This window comes from Tenrec ecaudatus, chromosome 2 (genome assembly GCF_050624435.1).
Source record: "Tenrec ecaudatus isolate mTenEca1 chromosome 2, mTenEca1.hap1, whole genome shotgun sequence".
NCBI lineage: Eukaryota > Metazoa > Chordata > Mammalia > Afrosoricida > Tenrecidae > Tenrec > Tenrec ecaudatus.
The window spans coordinates 155,124,036-155,142,041 of record NC_134531.1 but is presented as its reverse complement, the minus strand read 5'-3'; the positions used below and the strand labels follow the sequence as shown (position 1 = coordinate 155,142,041).

General features: G+C 41.7%; 1 non-coding gene across 1 annotated transcript; it reads left to right on the top strand.

The window, feature by feature from the left end:
- Positions 1-1,092: 1,092 nt before the first annotated feature.
- LOC142442073 (small nucleolar RNA SNORA72) lies at positions 1,093-1,224 on the top strand. Its single transcript, XR_012783328.1, has one exon. It is a non-coding gene; the product is annotated as a small nucleolar RNA SNORA72 (small nucleolar RNA).
- The last annotated feature ends 16,782 nt before the right edge of the window (positions 1,225-18,006 follow it).

The following is an 18,006-nucleotide window of genomic DNA, read 5'->3' as shown; positions in this document are numbered from 1 at the left end:
TTCCACCTTACCCTTACCCTTCTGGTATCGTGACTCTAATTATTGGCCCTCAGGGGTTTATATGTCCTGGATTCCCTGTGTTTCCAGCTCTTATCTGTACCAATGTACATTGTCTGGTCTAGCCGGATTTGTAAGGTAATTGGGATCATGATAGTGGGGAGAAGGAAGCATTAAAAAACTAGAGGGAAATTGTATGTTTTAATGGTGCTATACTGCACCATGACTGGCTCTTCTCTTCCTTGTGACCCTTCTGTAAGGGGGTGTTCAATTGTCTACAGATGGGTTTTGGGTCTCGACTCTTCACTCCTTATCACTCACAATGATATTTTTTTGTTTTGGGTCTTTGATGTCTGATACCTGATCCCATAAACACCTCATGATCAAACAGACTGGTGTGCTTCTTCCATGTGGGCTTTGTTCCTTCTCAGCTAGATGGCTGCTTGTCTATCTGAAAGCCTTTAAGACCCCAGAAGCTATATAATTTGATAGCAGGGCATGATCAGTTTTCTTCACCACATTTCTATGCATCCATTTTGTCTTCAAGGATCATATCGGCAACGTGAGCATCACAGAATGCCAGTTTAATAGAATAAAGTGTTTTTGCATTGAGGGAGTACACGAATAGAGGTCTAATGTCTTTCTGCTACCTTGATTTTTAACATAAATCTCTTTCTCTATCATTATATATAAATATAGATACATATATCCATGCCTGCATTTAGACCTCTATAAATGTCCTTTGCCTCCTAGTTCTTTCTTCTATTTCCTTTTAATTTCCTCTTGTGCCACTATCATGTTTGGCCTTCATTTGGGTTTCATTAATTCCTCTTGATTACATTGCCCTTGATCAAACCCTACCAGGCATCCTACACCCTCCTCACCATTGATTTTAGATCACTTGTTATTCCCTTGTCCCTGGGTTTGTTGACACTCACTTCCTTTCCCCACCTCCCCTTTTTCATGTCTCCCCAGAACCGAAAATTCCATTGTTTCCTCCTCCAGATTCTTTGTCATGCCTTTCTCATCTAGATAGACATACACAGACAATAATAAGCACAATAACACGGCAGAGCTAAAGAAAACTAGAATAGACTGCGAATATTCTCGCTGTCCTGGTTTTGTGGTAGCCAGGGCAGGCTAAACATTCGCTATATTAAGACCATGCATGTGTCCCCAGGCTGAGTTCTTTCCTTGAGCCTGGTTTTTTAAATGCTGGTGATAAGTCTGAACTAAAAAAATAACAAAAAAAAACAAGAATAGAAAACCCCAAAACAAACAAACAACAACAACCCAATCAAAGACAAAAAAAGAGAAAAGCCTATAAATAGTTCCAGGTCTGTTTGTTGACCTTTAGGAGTGTTTTCTGGTAGAGTATAATGGGGTGCCATGCCCTGGCTTCAAAGTCTATTTTTGGTATTCTCTGGTGACTTCATTGCTTTGCTCCCCTTACTACTCTCTTCCACGCCCTTAGCATTCCTCCCTGGTGTGTTGGGGTCTGATTGGGCACAATTCCCACACCGTGTCTCCAGTGTTGTTCCTCTTAGTGATATGGGTCAGTGAGGGACTTTAGTCTCATGGTGGGGCTAGCCCTATGGTTCTCTCTGTGCATTGGCTGCTCTGCACAGGAATATCATCCTTGGGGCTTCGGGGGCCAGGATGTGTTCCACTCTATCTCCTTTCCTCTTTGTTTGCTCCTGTGTGCTCTGTTCAGTTATGCCCCTCTCCATGAGCTGTAGCTTCATTGCTGTCCTCTGAAGTGCATTGTTCTGGGAAGGGTGGAGGGAGGATGCCCATGTAGTTGGGATTGGGGCTGGCCCTGCAGACCTCTCTATTGGTTCCTTGCTTCATGCCGGTATGTTGCATTCACATCTTGGCACACTGGGCTCAAGTCTGGCCCCTCTCTCCCTCTCCTGTGGAGATATAAACAACACCCTCCCATTGGTGGCTTAGTGCCCTGTTCTCCCGCTACCCACATCTTTTTTTCTGCTTCTTCTTCTTTCTTTCTTTGCCCCTCCTTTTTAGTTGGTTGTTGTATGTATCCCTGGATTGGCCTGAGCCAATCTTTTAAAGTATCTTCCCTATAACTCTGGAATTCCAAGGTAGACTCACTTAGTGGGCATGTCCCTGCTGAGGAATCCTTGGAGTCCCTGGATGATGCAAATGTTTATTATGCTCCAATGGTATTTGGAAAGTTGGAGGTTTGAGGATACCCAGAGCTATCTCAGAAGGGAGGTCTGGCGATTTACTTCAGATAAACAAACAAACAAACAAACAAATAAATAAAGTCAGCATTTGAAAAGTCTGTGGAGCACAGTTCTACTCTGGCACACAAGGGGGCGCTATGAGTCAGAACTGACTTGATAGCAACCAGTTTGAGGGACCCTTTACATGCAGCTGTGCTTAAGAAGTTAGTTGATGGATCGGTCCAGAGTTAGTCACCTGACATAGGAAGTCTTCTTGTCTCAAAGGATTCAAGAGGAAATGACCTAGTATAAATAATGCCAAATGTATTTAAAGGTATTGATTTTTTTCATGATCATGCCTCCTTTTTATTTCTGCCACAATGCATTGTGATGTTTAGAAATCCTTGCATTCACTGATCCATTAGATAGTCATTTAGCCAGCATCTGTCAGCATTCAGTCCCACATACGGTGCCAGGAGACAGGAATTCAAAGTCACACAGCATAACCTCTGTCTCCAAAGAGCTCAAATGCTAAACAGGAAGATGACACATTAACATTTTACTACAATACAATATGAGATTTACAAATTTCATGTGTAGTTTTATGCTTTTTAAAAATGTTATGAGGCAGCCAAGGGAGGGATTTTTATTCCCATTTTATATGTTTATATCACACTGAGGCCCAGCGGTGTAAGTTCCCCAGAGTCAAACAGCTGGTTAGTGGCTAAAACTAGGAGTAAAACTCGAAACTTTTCTATGCTAACCCAGGCCTTTTTCTGCCAAACCAACTGTCTTTTTAGTGATTATGCCTATTGCCTTAGCTAACTTTGAATAGCTGCTTTGGGTCCCAAAAGGAATTAAAATCATTTTTGATTCAATAAAAAAGCTGACTTTCCTAACTGCAAACTTAACCAAGTACTAGAATACTGCTATGCCTTGTGCATAGATCATTACCAATTAAAGTTTGTGGAAGCAGCTGATGATGCTAATCTTGCAGGAAGTTGTGTAGCAGCTACTCGGTGCTGGGTTTCATCTGTATGTCTACAAAAGTCGTCAGAGTTTCTTTAAGAAGAGCCCACAAGGGACTTTGAGTAGTACATCCTACAGAGTTTTGCATTTTCTTCACTCTTGTTGATACATCCCTGGTCTTGCTTTTAGAACAAAAACTGCCAGACTAAAGCCTACAAGTTGTGTGCAGTTCACCTCAATATTTATAACAAAAGCTTGTTGGAAACAGCCATGCTCTTCACTTACAACCGTCCCGTGGCTGCTGTCACCCCTTGTATGAAGCCACATTATTTGCAACATAGACTATATGTTATCAGAGCCTCAACTATGTACTGTCTGGCCCATTGAAAATAAGTTTGCCAGGATTTCCTGAATGTATGGCATGATACTAACGAGTGAGAGGCATTGCATACTTTCTCGTAAGCAACAACTATATTTATGTAGAAAATAACGAATGAACGACACCATGATGGGTTGGGACTGCCTGCTACAGGAGAAATCGGTTATATTGAGATAGGAGAGTGGTTGAGTATTCAAGATTTTGAAATAATCTTTCCAAAGGAGATGGATGTGATTGCATAGACTCCAAAGACCTTCCACTGAGGGCGAGGGAAAGTGTTTGCTTAGGATCCTGGTGAGGAGCAGATAGAAGGAACTAAGACCCCTTTGTTCTTTGCACTTGGCTTATCTTTGGCTCTGATGCTTGATGGGCTATCCCAGCTCTGGTCATTGTGATTATCAGAAAGACACACTGATTCTTGCTTCCTTGACCATTCCCTATTAAAGAGAATGTATTGATTTTCTTATAGTTTCTAAATGCTACGAGAGTCATGCGGTTGTTTTTATTTTATTCTAGCAATAGTCTTGGAGTGTGGGGGTTGGTTCCTAATTCTCTAGAGGAATGGGGATACAGGACTGGCATTGTGCAAAATGGGGTCACCAGGGCTCTGCCCGGCATCGTGCGCACTTTCTTTGATGCATAATTGCTTAGGTACAGCACGGTCCTGGTGGAGGACTTACTACATGCCAGGGAGATTACTAAGTACTCTATAGGCATAATCTCCTTTTAGTCACCCAATTCAGTGAGGTAAGGACTAGTATTGCTTCCATTTTACCAGTGAGGAAATTAATTTTTGAAAAAAATTGATTACAGAATGTCTTCGGCTGGGCTCGCTAGTGAAACAAAATCCATGAAGATTCTATATGTATAGATACAGAAAGGTCTATCTCACACAAATGACCACATCTTAGAGACTGGCAAACTCCATGACTGTGGGTCAGATGTCAAGCTGGAGGCATCTCCTGTAGCTTTAGGAGCTGATGAGTCTAAGATGGCAGGTCAGGTGGCAGCCTTCTGGCTCCAGAGAAGAATGAATCCAAGGTCAGCAGACAAGACGAGAAGCTGCTGAGGAGTCCCCGCATTGGAAGGCAATGTGATAGGCCACTGGTTTAAGGGAAAAACCAGAGGCCAGCTGAAGAATCAGATGCAGGACCAAAAGCAAACATACTGTGCCACGTGTCTTGGAAGGAGACGTGCTTGAAAGGAAACTCCCTTCTAATTGTTAGGCTGTTTGTTGAGCATTTCTTCGGGGAAGTGATTAGATTAGATTAGATTAGAGCTAGCCCAGGGGATGATTGCATCTTCGTTGCTAAACCACCAAGAATCCTGTGAAGCCAACTTGACACAAACCTTTAACTTTCACATCCAGCCATGCCATTTTGGTAAACTGATTCAGAAACTAAATGCTCACAAAGACTGTGCAGGTCTATCCCTGTGTGGCAGGGGAGAAGATGGGGAGAGCGCAGTGTAATGATTACTTTTTGCTATGTAACAAATTACTCTCAATTTGGTGGTATCGACAGCGTGGCTAGCGAAGGTTAATATGGCAGGTGGAGGGTATTAAAACCTCTTCTCCGGCTGTTGGCTCCCCTCATAGTGAGCAATTCAAGAGACAGGATGTGAGTGCAGCCAATTTCTTACGGCTTAGGCTCAGGAATTGTTACAGCACTGCTTCAAATGCACTCTAGTGATCATGGAGTCATGGAGTCCACCCCAGGGGGAGAGAACACAGAGTCAAAGAATTTGCAGCCATCTTGAATCTATTGTGAGGTTATCCAATACAGATCAGTTTAGAAAATATTTATTATATTATCACGTCTGGTGATTCACAATATATATTTGTCTATTAAAGACTATGAGAATTCCCAGAATGAGCAAGCCTCTGTCACAAATGTATTTAACCCATGTGTAGATTACAGCTCTTCATTGTCTACCACATTCTGTATGAAACGTGGTTCTAAAGAAGTGCTCTAAACTAGGATGAAGTTTCATGCTCTAAGATGCTCTTTACATGGTTAGTTATTTTGAAATTGCACACAGCTCAAGGTTAAGTATCCATTTTTAGAGAAATGGTTAGGTAAATAATATTTCTATAATAGGATGTTATAGAGCTATCAAAATATGTTTACAGAGTTTTCCCTTCTAAAATGATATTTACATAGTAAAATGCTTATGTTGAATTTTGGGTTGACTTGGTGTTCTGTTAACTTTTATTTTTAAATGATGGAAGATTAACATGCAGCTGCAATAAATAGCAGGGGGAGATTCTATACACCCTTCAGCCAGCACACCAATGATAACATTCTGCAAATAATAGTACAAAATCAAAATCAGGAAATTGGCATTCATGTAATCCCCTAGACTTATTAAGATTGTATCAGTTCTATGTGCACTCCTTTCTGTGGCTGTCCTAGTTGTTGTTGTTGTAGTTAGGTGACATTGAGTCTGTCTCAACTCAACAATGGAAAGAAACATGGGCCAATTGTTATTGTTTGAATCTATTGTTGCAGCCAGTGAGTCAATCCATTTTACTGAGAGCCTTTCTATTTTTCATTTCCCCTCATTCCCAGAATCATGTCCTTTCCCAGGGACTGGTCTCTCCTGCTAACATGGGCAAAGTGCATGGACTGAAGTCTTGACATCTTTGCTTTTAAAGAGCATTCTGGCTGTACTTCTTCCAAAAGATTTTTGTTTGTTCTTTTGGCAGTTTATGGTACTTCCAATATTCTTTCTTAATACCATAATTCAAATGCATCCATTCTTCTTCGCTACCTTTGTATTAGTCTGGGTACTTTTAGAGAAACCAATACAAAGAAATTCATTTATCAGAGAGAGTTTTACATAAAGGTTAAGTGTGAATCTAGAGAACATCCCAACCCAGTGCTTCCCAATCCCACAAGTCCAACATTAACCCATTTACACATATGCCTGGCATCAACCCATGAAGTCCTCCTCCATCTCACAAAACACACGCAGTGATGCCGACTGCAGGAGGAAAGCTGAATAAGTAAATGTGTAAGCATCTCAGCACTGGCAGGGGTCTCCACATGGACGCTCCAGCACCCAGTGTTGCATCAGAGTAGGTCCTTGTGGCTTCTCCTTGGGGACATGTTACAGGAAGTCAGCCTTGCAAGCTGAAGCAGGGAACTGCTAAGGCAGCTGCACCCTGGTGTGACCATCACAAATCAATAGATTGAAGAACTAGAAAAGCGAGGCTCACTGAGCCAATTACCACCCCCCCAACCCTTCAATTAATCTCACATGTGTTTATCGGCCAGGTTGGCACAATAAACTAACTACCTCAGCCTTCTTTATTCAATGTCCAACTTTTACATTCATATGAGGCTGATTGAAAATACCGTAACTTGGACTAGGTGTATCTAGGTCCTCAAAGTAATATCCTTGCTTATCAATACTTTCAAGAAGTCTTGTCCAGTAGATTGTCCCAGTGCAGTGAGTTTTTGATCGCTTGAGTGCTGCTTTGTTGAGCATGAATTGTGGAGCCAAGCAAGACAAAACATCAACAACTTCAATCTTTTCTACATTTAGCATGATGTTTGCCAAGGGAGGATTTTATTATTAGTATTAATATTTATTATTATTATTATTTTACACATTGCGTTGTTATCCACACTGAAGCCTTCAAGCCTTTATCTTCATCAGTAAGTGCTTCAAGTCCTGCTTGCTTTCAGCAAGCAAGGTTGAGTCGTCTGCAGATCACAGGTTGTTAAAGTTTTCCTCCAATCCTCATGCTGCATGTTCCTTTATATAATCCAGTTTCTCTAGTTATTTGCACAGCATACAGATTTAATAAGTACAGTAAGAGGATCAAACTCTGACACCTACCTTTCCTGATTTTAAAACATGCAGTATTCCCCTGTTCTGTTCATTCAACTGCCTCTTGATGCATGTACAGATTCTGCATGAGTACCATGAAATATTCTGGAATTCCCAATCTTCTCAAGGATATCCATAGTTTGTTATAATCCACACAGATGAGTGCCTTTGTACAGTAATGAAACACAAATAAGCATCTTTTTGGTATTCTCTGCCATCAGCCAAGATCCATCCATTTCCTTTGTTCCTCATCCACTCCTGAATCCGGCCCGATCAGCTGGCAGCTCCCTGTCCATGTACCGCGGCAACCATTGTTGGATGATCCTCAGAAAAGTATTGCTTGCGTGTGATATTGTTCTGTCATTTATGCATTATGTTGCGCCACATTTCTTTGGAAGGGTTACAAATATCGGTTTCTTCTAGTGACGTAGCTGCCTTTGAGATTTCTTGGCATGGACAAGTGAGGGCCTCATCACCTTCTTGAAACATTTCAGTTGGTATTGCATTAATCCTGAAGCCACTGCCGCTTGAACCTCTCCCTTCAGCACTCTCGGTTCTTCTTCACATTCTACCTCTTACTCTTCTGTCACAAGGAAACTTCCTGCTACATCAGACAAACATAGGCACTTCTCTGTGCTGCCACCCCCAAACTGTGTGCCAGCAACCATTGATGTGTTTCACATATCCAGAATCTTCACATTTCAGGAATGCTATCTAAATACATGCAAGTATGTCAAATGGTTTGTTTTTCACTCAGCACAATTCTTCTGGAATTTCCATCAGTATTAAAAATATCAGTAGAGTCGCCTTGAGTAGACAGGTTTCCATGGAGTTTCCAGAGAGAGACTAAGAATAAAGAGCTACTTCTGAAAACCAGCCAGTAAAACCCTTAGGGATTATAACAGAGTATTGTCTGATGTAGTCCTACATTGGCAGCCATTCAAAGAACAAGTGACTACAATAGTAGATTGTAACATAATGACAGCCATGAACTTCAGGCATGTTTCCTTGTACTTTACATGAGATTGCCATGAGCTGGAGCGACTTGGTAGAAATTATAGCAATCTTCTCGAGATGCCGCCACATCATTGCATGTGTAACCAGCTGTGTTTAAGTGTTTGACTGCTAACTGAAACATTGGAGTTTGAACCCATCAATCACTCTGCGGAATCAATGAGACTGTCTACTCTATGAAGAATACAGCTTTAGAAATAGAATAGGGCAGTTCTAATCCATCTGATACGGTCCCTCTGATTTGGAATGAACTCCGTAGCAATTGGTGTAGATTTTCCCCAGGCTGTGTAACCACTTAGCTGCTGATGGACATTTGTATTGTCTCCAGATTTTTGTTGAACACGAAGGAAACTGCTATGAACATATGCATATTGGTTTTTGTATGAATATCAGTTTTCATTTTTTTAGGAAAGATGGTCCCAAGTGCAATTGCTGGGTCAAATTGTCATACTTTAAAGAAAAGGAAAGGTGGAATTGCCGTGGAAACTATTGAAAAAATATAGAAAAGACCAAAATGAGTAAATCCAAAATATTAACAATTGTTACTGCTTGCTCATAGAATTGTGAATAATTAAAAAACGATTTTTTACTCTCTCTAGTTTCCAAAATTTCCCTAAGGAATGTATTATAACTTTTTTAACTAGGGAAAAAATACTAGTACAAACAGTAAAGAAATGGAGACAAAAAAGGAAGAAAAATACTGAAATAATTTAAGTAATAGTGAATTAAAATGTTCATTAAAATCTTATTTATAGTTTTAAAATATTTTAAATTTTTTAATTAATGTACATTTATTGCTTTTAAAATTAAGGAAACATGGTATCTGTTTTATATCTTGAAGTTTTTCTTGTATGGTCCTGTCAGCTAAGCACAGTACTGCTAACTAAAAGGTCAATGATTCAAATCCACCAGTTGCCCAGCAGGACAAAATCTAGCTATCTGCTTGTGTAAAGATTTACAGTCTCAGACCGGAACATGCACACAGGTATAGATAAGAGATGGGAGCTCACAGCACACAGAATCCAGGAACAGGAGTGGGAATAGTGATACCAGAAGGGTAGGGGGAGGAGGGAGAGAGGATGGGAGAAAGGGGGAACCAATCATAATGATGGACATTTAACCATACACCCCTCTACAGGGAGAAGAACCATACACCCCTCTACCTGGGGGAAGGGAGACAGCGGTCAGTGTGAGAGGTGAAAATATTAACAATGTACAATCTGTCAGGGGTTATGAAGTGGGGGAGGGAAGGGGAAGGGAAAGAGGAGCTGATACCAAGGGCTCAACAGAAAGTAAATGTCTAGAAAAGAATGAAGGCAACATATGTACAAACATGACTGATTCAACCAATGTATGGACTGTGATAAGAGTTGTATGAGCCCCCAATAAAAGGATTAAAAAAAGATTTACAGTCTTGGAAACAGTATATAGGAATATAGGATAGCTATGTGTCACAGTTGACTCATGGCAGTGGTTCGGGGATTTTTTTAATTCAGATATATCAGTCTCCACATTTTTCTAATGCTGTAAAGCACATTGTGTAAAGCACATTTATACATTTATTGTCCTCATCATTCTCAAAACATTTGCTTTCTACTTGAGCCCTTGGTATCAGCTCCTCATTTTTCCCCATCACTCCCCACTTCCCCTCCCTCATGAACCCTTGATAATTTATAAATTATTATTTTGTCATATCTTACACTGTCCGACATTGGCCTTTACCCACTTTTCTATTGTCTAACCCCCAGGGAGGAGGTTATATGTAGATCCTTGTAATCAGTTGCCCCTTTCCACCCCACCCTCCTTCCACCCTCCCAGTATTGCCACTCTCACCACTGGTCCTGAAGGGATCATCCGCCCCTGGATTCCCTGTGTTTCCAGTTCCTATCTGTACCAGTGCACATCCTCTGCTATAGCCAGATTTGTAAGGTAGAATTGAGATCATGATAGTGGGAGGGAGAGAGAGGGAAGCATTTAAAAACTAGAGGAAATTTGTATGTTTCGTTGTTGCTACACTGCACCCTGACTGGCTCATCTCCTCCCCATAGGGGATGTCCAATTGCCTACAGATTGGCTTTGGATCTCCACTCTGCACTCTTCCTCATTCACAATGATCTGATTTTTTGTTCTGATGATGCCTGATACCTGATCCCTTAGACACCCCGTGATCGCACAGGCTGGAGTACTTCTTCCATGTGGGCTTTGTTGCTTCTGAGATAGATGGCCACTTTTTTACCCTCAAGCCTTTAAGCCTCAAGCCTTTGATAGCCATACACCATCAGCTTTCTTCACCACTTTTGCTTATGCACCCATTTGTCTTCAGCGATAAAACACATATTTATTGTGTCTTAAATAATATGTGTTCTACTAACTTCCAACTTAAATAAGTAAATAGAATTCATTCAACATGCTTTAAGTTAAAAAGTCATTGAACAGGGCGTTCTCTTTTTAGGAAAAAAAGTTAACTTTTGAGAATGCAGTCATTGAAGGAATTTACAGGTATTGATTTGTTAAGTCTCACCCGAGGCTTCCAAGCCCACTTCTCCTTTGGAATGAATGCAGGAGCTGAGCAGTGTATTGAAGAGACAAAGAGAGCTAAGTGGCTTTAGCACGGGCACAAGAAAATCAATAATTCTGAATTTCTAAGTTTCAATTCCCATGCTCATGCTCCGATTGCCTGGCCTTTAGGAGAAGGTAAAAGAAGCCTGAACCCCCATATAATACCAATGCTACTTTTAAATGGTTTAGTTTCTATTTTCATCCTATAATTAGCCCCTCAACGGAGAGAACATCATTACTGTTGAACCCTCATTGGACCCAGTGGTACAGTGGAGCTGAGGAGATGGGGTGAATTATCTCATCAAGGCAAACTCTGCTACATCAATCCTGTAAGTGGCAATTCAGTACCCTTTCCAAAATGGGCAGTATTTCTTCTATTGTATGACTCTAGAGCCCAATGTGTAATCCCAATGTGTAAAATGTTATCCTCATTTAGACATGAAGTATTCCTTCTTACTGCCTTTCCCACAAAGTAGTTCAAGTAAGGGAACAAACGGCTGATGTTTGTGGAAAACTTTTAGTTGGCAGAGGCTAAAGTTAATCATACTGATGAGTAAGTGTCTTCCCAAATTCTGAATCCCATTTCAAATGCGCGACCCCAAGGAACATGACATTGATGGATCACTGTGAATGTTGGAAATGCCAAATTGGTGGCGCATCCAGTCCAATCAATTTGTCTTTGTTCTCTTTCTCACAGTGTCCTTGCAGCCGTGCCAGACAGTGCACCAGGCACTGGGGACCAAAGCATGAGTAAACATAGTAGCTAAAGGAAAACTCAGCCTGCATGCTTCTTGTTTCCTCAGCCCCAGTGTACCAGGCCCTTTCATACCACAGGCTGGCTATTCCTCTGGGAATGATTTCTCCTGCATTTTCAGATCTGGACTTTTTTTCCCCCCTCTTTTTTTTTTTTAAGAGACTTATCAGCAGTGTAATCCCGAGTGTGGCTAGTCCTGGAATGGAATGTTTGATATACACCTAAGCCAATTGTGGTACAATGAAGTATGGATTGTCTATCCATATTCTTTGTCATGGCCCACAAAATGACTCAGTGGGTTTAGGCAATTAGGGTGTATAGGACTCTCGTGTGCAGATTGGTTAGTTTTGTGATCCCATTGGGTTTTAAATGTGCCACCTGAGAAGCAGGAATGAGGAGTCTAACCACCACCAAGAAAGAAGAGGCTGAGAGAAGCCTGCCCTTTGGAACCCGAGATTGCTGCCATCAACCTCTTCAATCCAGGAGTCAGAGGGCGGTGATGCTGAAGCTGGAGCAGTGAAGGGGTGGAGAAATGGCGCCATCGGAGGCACCAGAACCAAAAGAAGACAGAGAGGAGTGGTAGGCTACCCAGCCCCCAGAGTGAGGAAAGCAGAGTGCATTCAGGCAGGAGACTCACTGGCAGAGTAGGTTCCTCCAGGCACTTAACATGGGGATCTGGAGTTGCCAACCCATAGAGCTGGAAACTGTGGGCTGAGGTTTAGGGTGGAATGGTATGCTCTTTGGACATTTGTTGGCAGCATTGAAGACATTTTGTATTTCTTGCCCAAGCATGGTAGAGGCCAAGGGGTCATGTGGATAAAAGGCCAAAGATCAGAGAAACTTGTCTGTGGGCCCAGCTGAGAAAAAAGGTGCTGCTGACCAGAACAATTGTTTCTTGAGTATTTCTGATCCTGCTCTGTACCCTATTAAGTATCTAATAATTCTTACCATTCTGAGTGTGGCCCATGAGTTCTGTGTGACCACCGAAATGCATTACGAAAGCCAGCAGAAACGGGAGAAAGGCCTCAGGAGGAATACTCGAAGTAAGTGTTGTAAAGAAAGTTAATAGGCTAGGCACGTCTGATCCCCCTAGCAGGAATCAACTTGGGCCAAGGCATGTGACTCACCTTTCCCTTGTGTAGTCAGAGGAACTCGTGTATCTCCCCATAGCCTTCTTACACCAAAGAATGCAACACACTGCTTTGAGCAGTGATTGATTCAGTACTCCAGATAAATACCCATTGGAGTCCCTGAGAAGCAGCAAGAGTGTCATGGGAATCGGAAGAGGATCTTTCTTTCCCATTAAAAGTAAGAGAAACAAACAACAACAACAACAACGAAAGGAGGCAAAGCTGGATCTGTGGCCATTGTCTTTTGAGCAGTGGGGTAGAGACTGTAGTTACAGAGGGCGTGGTTGAGAAACAGCTAACCACTGCCCGTTGATATCTTTTGTGCTTTGGGTCAAGCATTTAGGTGAAGAATCCCTGGCTGTTTTGTTTGTTAATATTTCTTGGTAGTGGTGTTTCTTTTTCACAAGCCTCTTTTACTTAGGATTTCCCTTGTTTAAACAGTCCTGACTACTATACAGTGAGACAAAGAGACTACAGAGCAGATATGTAGGCAAAGTCAAGCACGAGTTCAGAGGAGGGAAGAATTCTTCGTGCTGGGAGTATGGAGAGGAGGCTGCATATGAAGGGAAGAGGATAATAGGAGACTTTCACTTAGGGACCAGCCACATCTGAAATAATCCAAATGTTTTAATGAGATCTATTTTAAGAATGAGGAGTCCTGGTGGTTTAGTGGTTATGCTGTGGTGCACAAGGTCAGTAGTTGGAAACCAGCCCCTCATCAGGAGAAACTTGAAGTTCCCTGCTTCCATAAAGAGTCAATAGTCTTGGAAATACACGGGGGCAGGTCTATCCTGTCCTATAGGGTCCCCATGAGTCAGAATTGACCTTATGGCCGTGAGTTTGGTTTTTATGGTTTAAGTAGAAAATTTCCACATTTTTAGTAGCTGACCAACAAAGTGCCAACCAAATGGAATCAAATGAAAATCAGATTCTGTTGATATTCGACCTGAGGCATGAAAACCCATCATTCTCAAATCTACATGAAGCACCTGGTATGTTTGGAGCTCAAATATCACCAAAAAAGTGATGTTTTCATAGAGACTATCCCCCAACCCCAAATTCATTTCTGTTTTGCCACAATTTTTCTTTTTTTTTGATTGTTTTATTAGGGGCTCATCCAACTCTTATCACAATCCATACATACATCAATTGTGTAAAGCACATCTGTACATTCATTGCCCTCATCATTCTCAAAGCATTTGCTTAAGCCTTGGCATCAGGTCCTCATTTTTCCCCTCCCTCCCCGCTCCCCCCTCCCTCATGAACCCTTGATAATTTATAAATTATTATTTTGTCATATCTTGCCCTGTCATATGTTTCCCTTCACCCGCTTCTCTGTTGTCTGTCCCCCAGGGAGGGGGTCACATGTAGATCCTTGTAATCGGTTCCCCCTTTCCAACCCACCCTCCCTTCACCCTCTCAGTATCACCACTCACGCCACTGGTCCTAAAGGGATCATCCGACCTGGATTCCCTGTGTTTCCTATCTGTACCAGTGTACATCCTCTGTTCTAGCCAGATTTTTAAGGTAGAATTGGGATCATGATAGTGGGGGAGGAGGAAGCATTTAGGAACTAGAGAAAAGTTGTATGTTTTATTGTTGCTACATCACACCCTGACTGACTCGTCTCCTCCCTGACACCCTTCTGTAAGGAGATGTCCAGTGGCCTACAAATGGGTTTTGGGTCTCCACTCTGCACCCCACCCCCCATTCACTGTGATATCATTTTTTGTTCTGATGATGCCTGATCCCTGATCCCTTTGACACCTCATCATTTCACAGGCTGGTGTGCTTCTTCCATGCGGGCTTTGTTGCTTCTGAGCTAGATAGTCATTTGTTTACCTTCAAGCCTTTAAGACCGCAGATGCTATATCTTTTGATAGCCAGGCACCATCAGCTTTTGTCACCACGTTTGCTTATGTACCCATTTGTCTTCAGCGATCATATCATGGAGGTGAGCACACAATGATATGATTTTTTGTTCTTTGATGCTTGATAACTGATCCCTTCGGTACTTCGTGACCACACAGGCTGGTGTGCTTCTTCCATGTGGGCTTCGTTGCTTCTGAGCTAGATGGCCGCTTGTTTAACTTCAAAACCCCAGACGCTATTTCTTTGATAGCTGAGCATCATCAGCTTTCTTCACCACATTTGCTTATCCACCTACTTTGTCTTCAGCAGTTGTGTCGAGAAGGTGAGCATCCTAGAATGCCAATTTAATAGAAGAAAGTATTCTTACATTAAGGAAGTACTTGAGTGGAGGCCAAATGCCCATCTGCTACCTTAATACTAAGCCTATAAATACATGCACATAGATCTATTTCCCCATCCTCTTATAAATATATTTTCATATGTACATGCCTTTATTTAGACCTCTACAAATGCCCTTTGCCTCCTGTCTCCTCTATTTTCTTTGACTTTCCTCTTGTTCCACTATCATGCTCAGTCTTCATTTGGGTTTCAGTAATTTCTCTTGGTTACATTACCCTTGATCACACCCTTCTAGGCCTCCTACACACTCCGTGCCATAGATTTGGATCACTTGTTGTTCCCTTGTCCCTGGGTTTGTTAACACCACTACCTTTCCCCTCACCTCCTCCTCTCCTATTTCCCCCCGGAATGTAGGTCCCGTTGTTTTCTCCTCCAGATTGTTCATCCAGCCTATCTTATTTAGAAAGACCAGCGGAGGTAATAACATGCACAAGAACAAGACAGAGCAAAACCAAGCAAGAATAAACAAATCAATGACAACAACAACAAAAAACTTTTCTGCTTTTCACCAAGCCAAGTGATGGATTGGGACTGCACACCTATCTATAACTCTAAGATGAGCCTATGATGGAAGCCTGTTTGAAGAAAACTACCCACCCCTCCCCTGGGTTATTTACATAAGTGGCAGTGAGAATGGCACCTGGAGTGATGAGGATGAAAACTTGGAGCTTTCCGACATAAGAGACAAGCCCACCTGGAAACACAGAAAAGGAAGCAGATCTGTGAGAGAGAGCAGACTTGAGCCTGATGGAGCCATTTAAACTTCTGGCCCAGTTTCCCCTGACCTAATCTTGAACTTTTGGTTACAGGAGCAGTTAAATATCTTGTAGTTCTGGAATATTGGCTCCTCAGTATCATCTTCATATATCAAGATTTTTGAAATGCCTATTGGTTTGGGGTACTGCAGTCTGTTCACAGGAAGTTTACTAGCTGTGGAAATATGTCTTTTATGCAGGAGAGAATCAGAGAATAAGATGAGGGTCTTTTCAGAGATCATAGACATTAGTGTGGACCAAAGACTTTTTGAAGTAAGTGGTAACTGAAATGTGAATTTATCAACAGCCCACACATTTAATCTGACCTTGAAATGTGTCAGCATAGCATGCCGGGGTCTTTTATTCAGAATAACACGGACAAACACATCTGCTCAAATAAATTAAAGTTCCTATCTCAAGTTCATTCCTCATGATAAATAGAAGGGATGGGGGGGGGGGGCGCACAAGAGAAATGGTGAATGGAAAATACATTGTAAGATTAATTATGTTATAATAACAGTAATAACACAATAGTGGTGGTAGCGGCAATTATGGTAGTGATGGTAGTAGGAGTATTAGTAGGAGAAGGAGTAGCTATAGTAGTAGCCTCAGCTCTGTTTTGTAGTGGTTGCAAGTTGGGCTGCAGTCCACAAAGTGAGCAGTTTGAAACCAGCAGTAGCTCCATGGGGAAAAGACTGGTCTTTCTACACTGACAAATCAGACACCCACTGGTGGTCGCTGTGGGTCAACATTGGCTTGAAGGCAGTGAGTCTGGGTTGGGAGCAATGGTAGTGGTACTACGGTGGTGTGGGTGGCAGGAGTCTTAAGAGTACATCTTTTTTCTTATTATTCATTTCGTACTAAATGCTAAGTGGTATATATGTATTTTTCTTATATAAATTTCTCACAATAATCCCTGGGACTGGACATGAGTTTTTTTAATCTTGGCATAAGGAATATGAGTCAGAGAGAGGTAATTGGGCTAAAACCACAGAACCCAGATGTAAACTCACTTCTTGTATTTGCCCAGTTTTTATTTTAAAAAAGTTATTTTTAAAAGTGAATATAAAAGTACAATGACTTTTTCCAGGTTGAAAGTCAAGTTGAAATACACCTGATTTTTTTTAATCCCTTAAATACTACGTCTGAATTGACAATTGACCCGGCCAGTTAACAGGGCCCTGCAGACCCAGGAAGGTCCTGTGAATGGGAAGGTGCTGGTGAAAAGCAGGTCTGTCTCCTTCTGAGAACGAGCTTCTACTTTTAATTCCTTGAAGGTAATATATGTGTTATGCAAAAGAAATCAGAATTCAAACACAAAGACAAATAGTGCATCTCTCTTTTTCCCTTAAAATTTGAATGCTCTCTGGGGTGGGGTGATTTTTCTTTTACTTGGTAAAAGGAAAATGGTGTTTGGGAAGCACCGCTTACCAGGCCATGTTTGTAAAACATAATTGAATTACAGATGTTTGACTGGAGTTTAGATCTCATGCTTAATCAGCTTAAAAATCATTTTATTGGGGGCTCATACAGCTCTTATCACAATACATACACACATCATGTGTCAAGCACATGTGTATACTTGTTACCATTCTCATTTTCAAAATATTTTCTTTCTAATTCAGTCCTTGGTATCAGCTCCTCATTTTTTCCCTCTCTCCTCCATCCTGCCTCCCTCACCAACCCTTTATAATGTATACATTTTTTTTCATGTCTTACACTGACTGATTTCTCCCTTCACCCACTTTTCTGTTGTCTGTCCCCCTGGGAGGGGTTTATCTATAGATCCTTTTGATTGGTTCCGCCCTTCTCCCCCCACCTTCCTCTTATCTTCCTGGTATCACTATTGTCATTATTGGTCCTGAGGGGTTTATCTGTCCTGCATTCCCTGTGTTTCCAGCTCTCATCTGTACCCATGCACGTGCTTTTGTCCAACCAGACTTGTAAGGTGGAATTGGGATCATGATAGTCGGGGGAAGAGGCATTAAAGAACTAGAGGAGAGTTGTATACTACACCCTGACTGGTTTGTCTCTTCCTTGTGACCCTTCTGTAAGGGGATGTCCAATTGTCAACAGATGATTTTTGGCTCTCCACCCTGAACCCCACCTCGTTCACATTGATATGATTTTTTTCTGGGTCTTCGATGCCTCACAC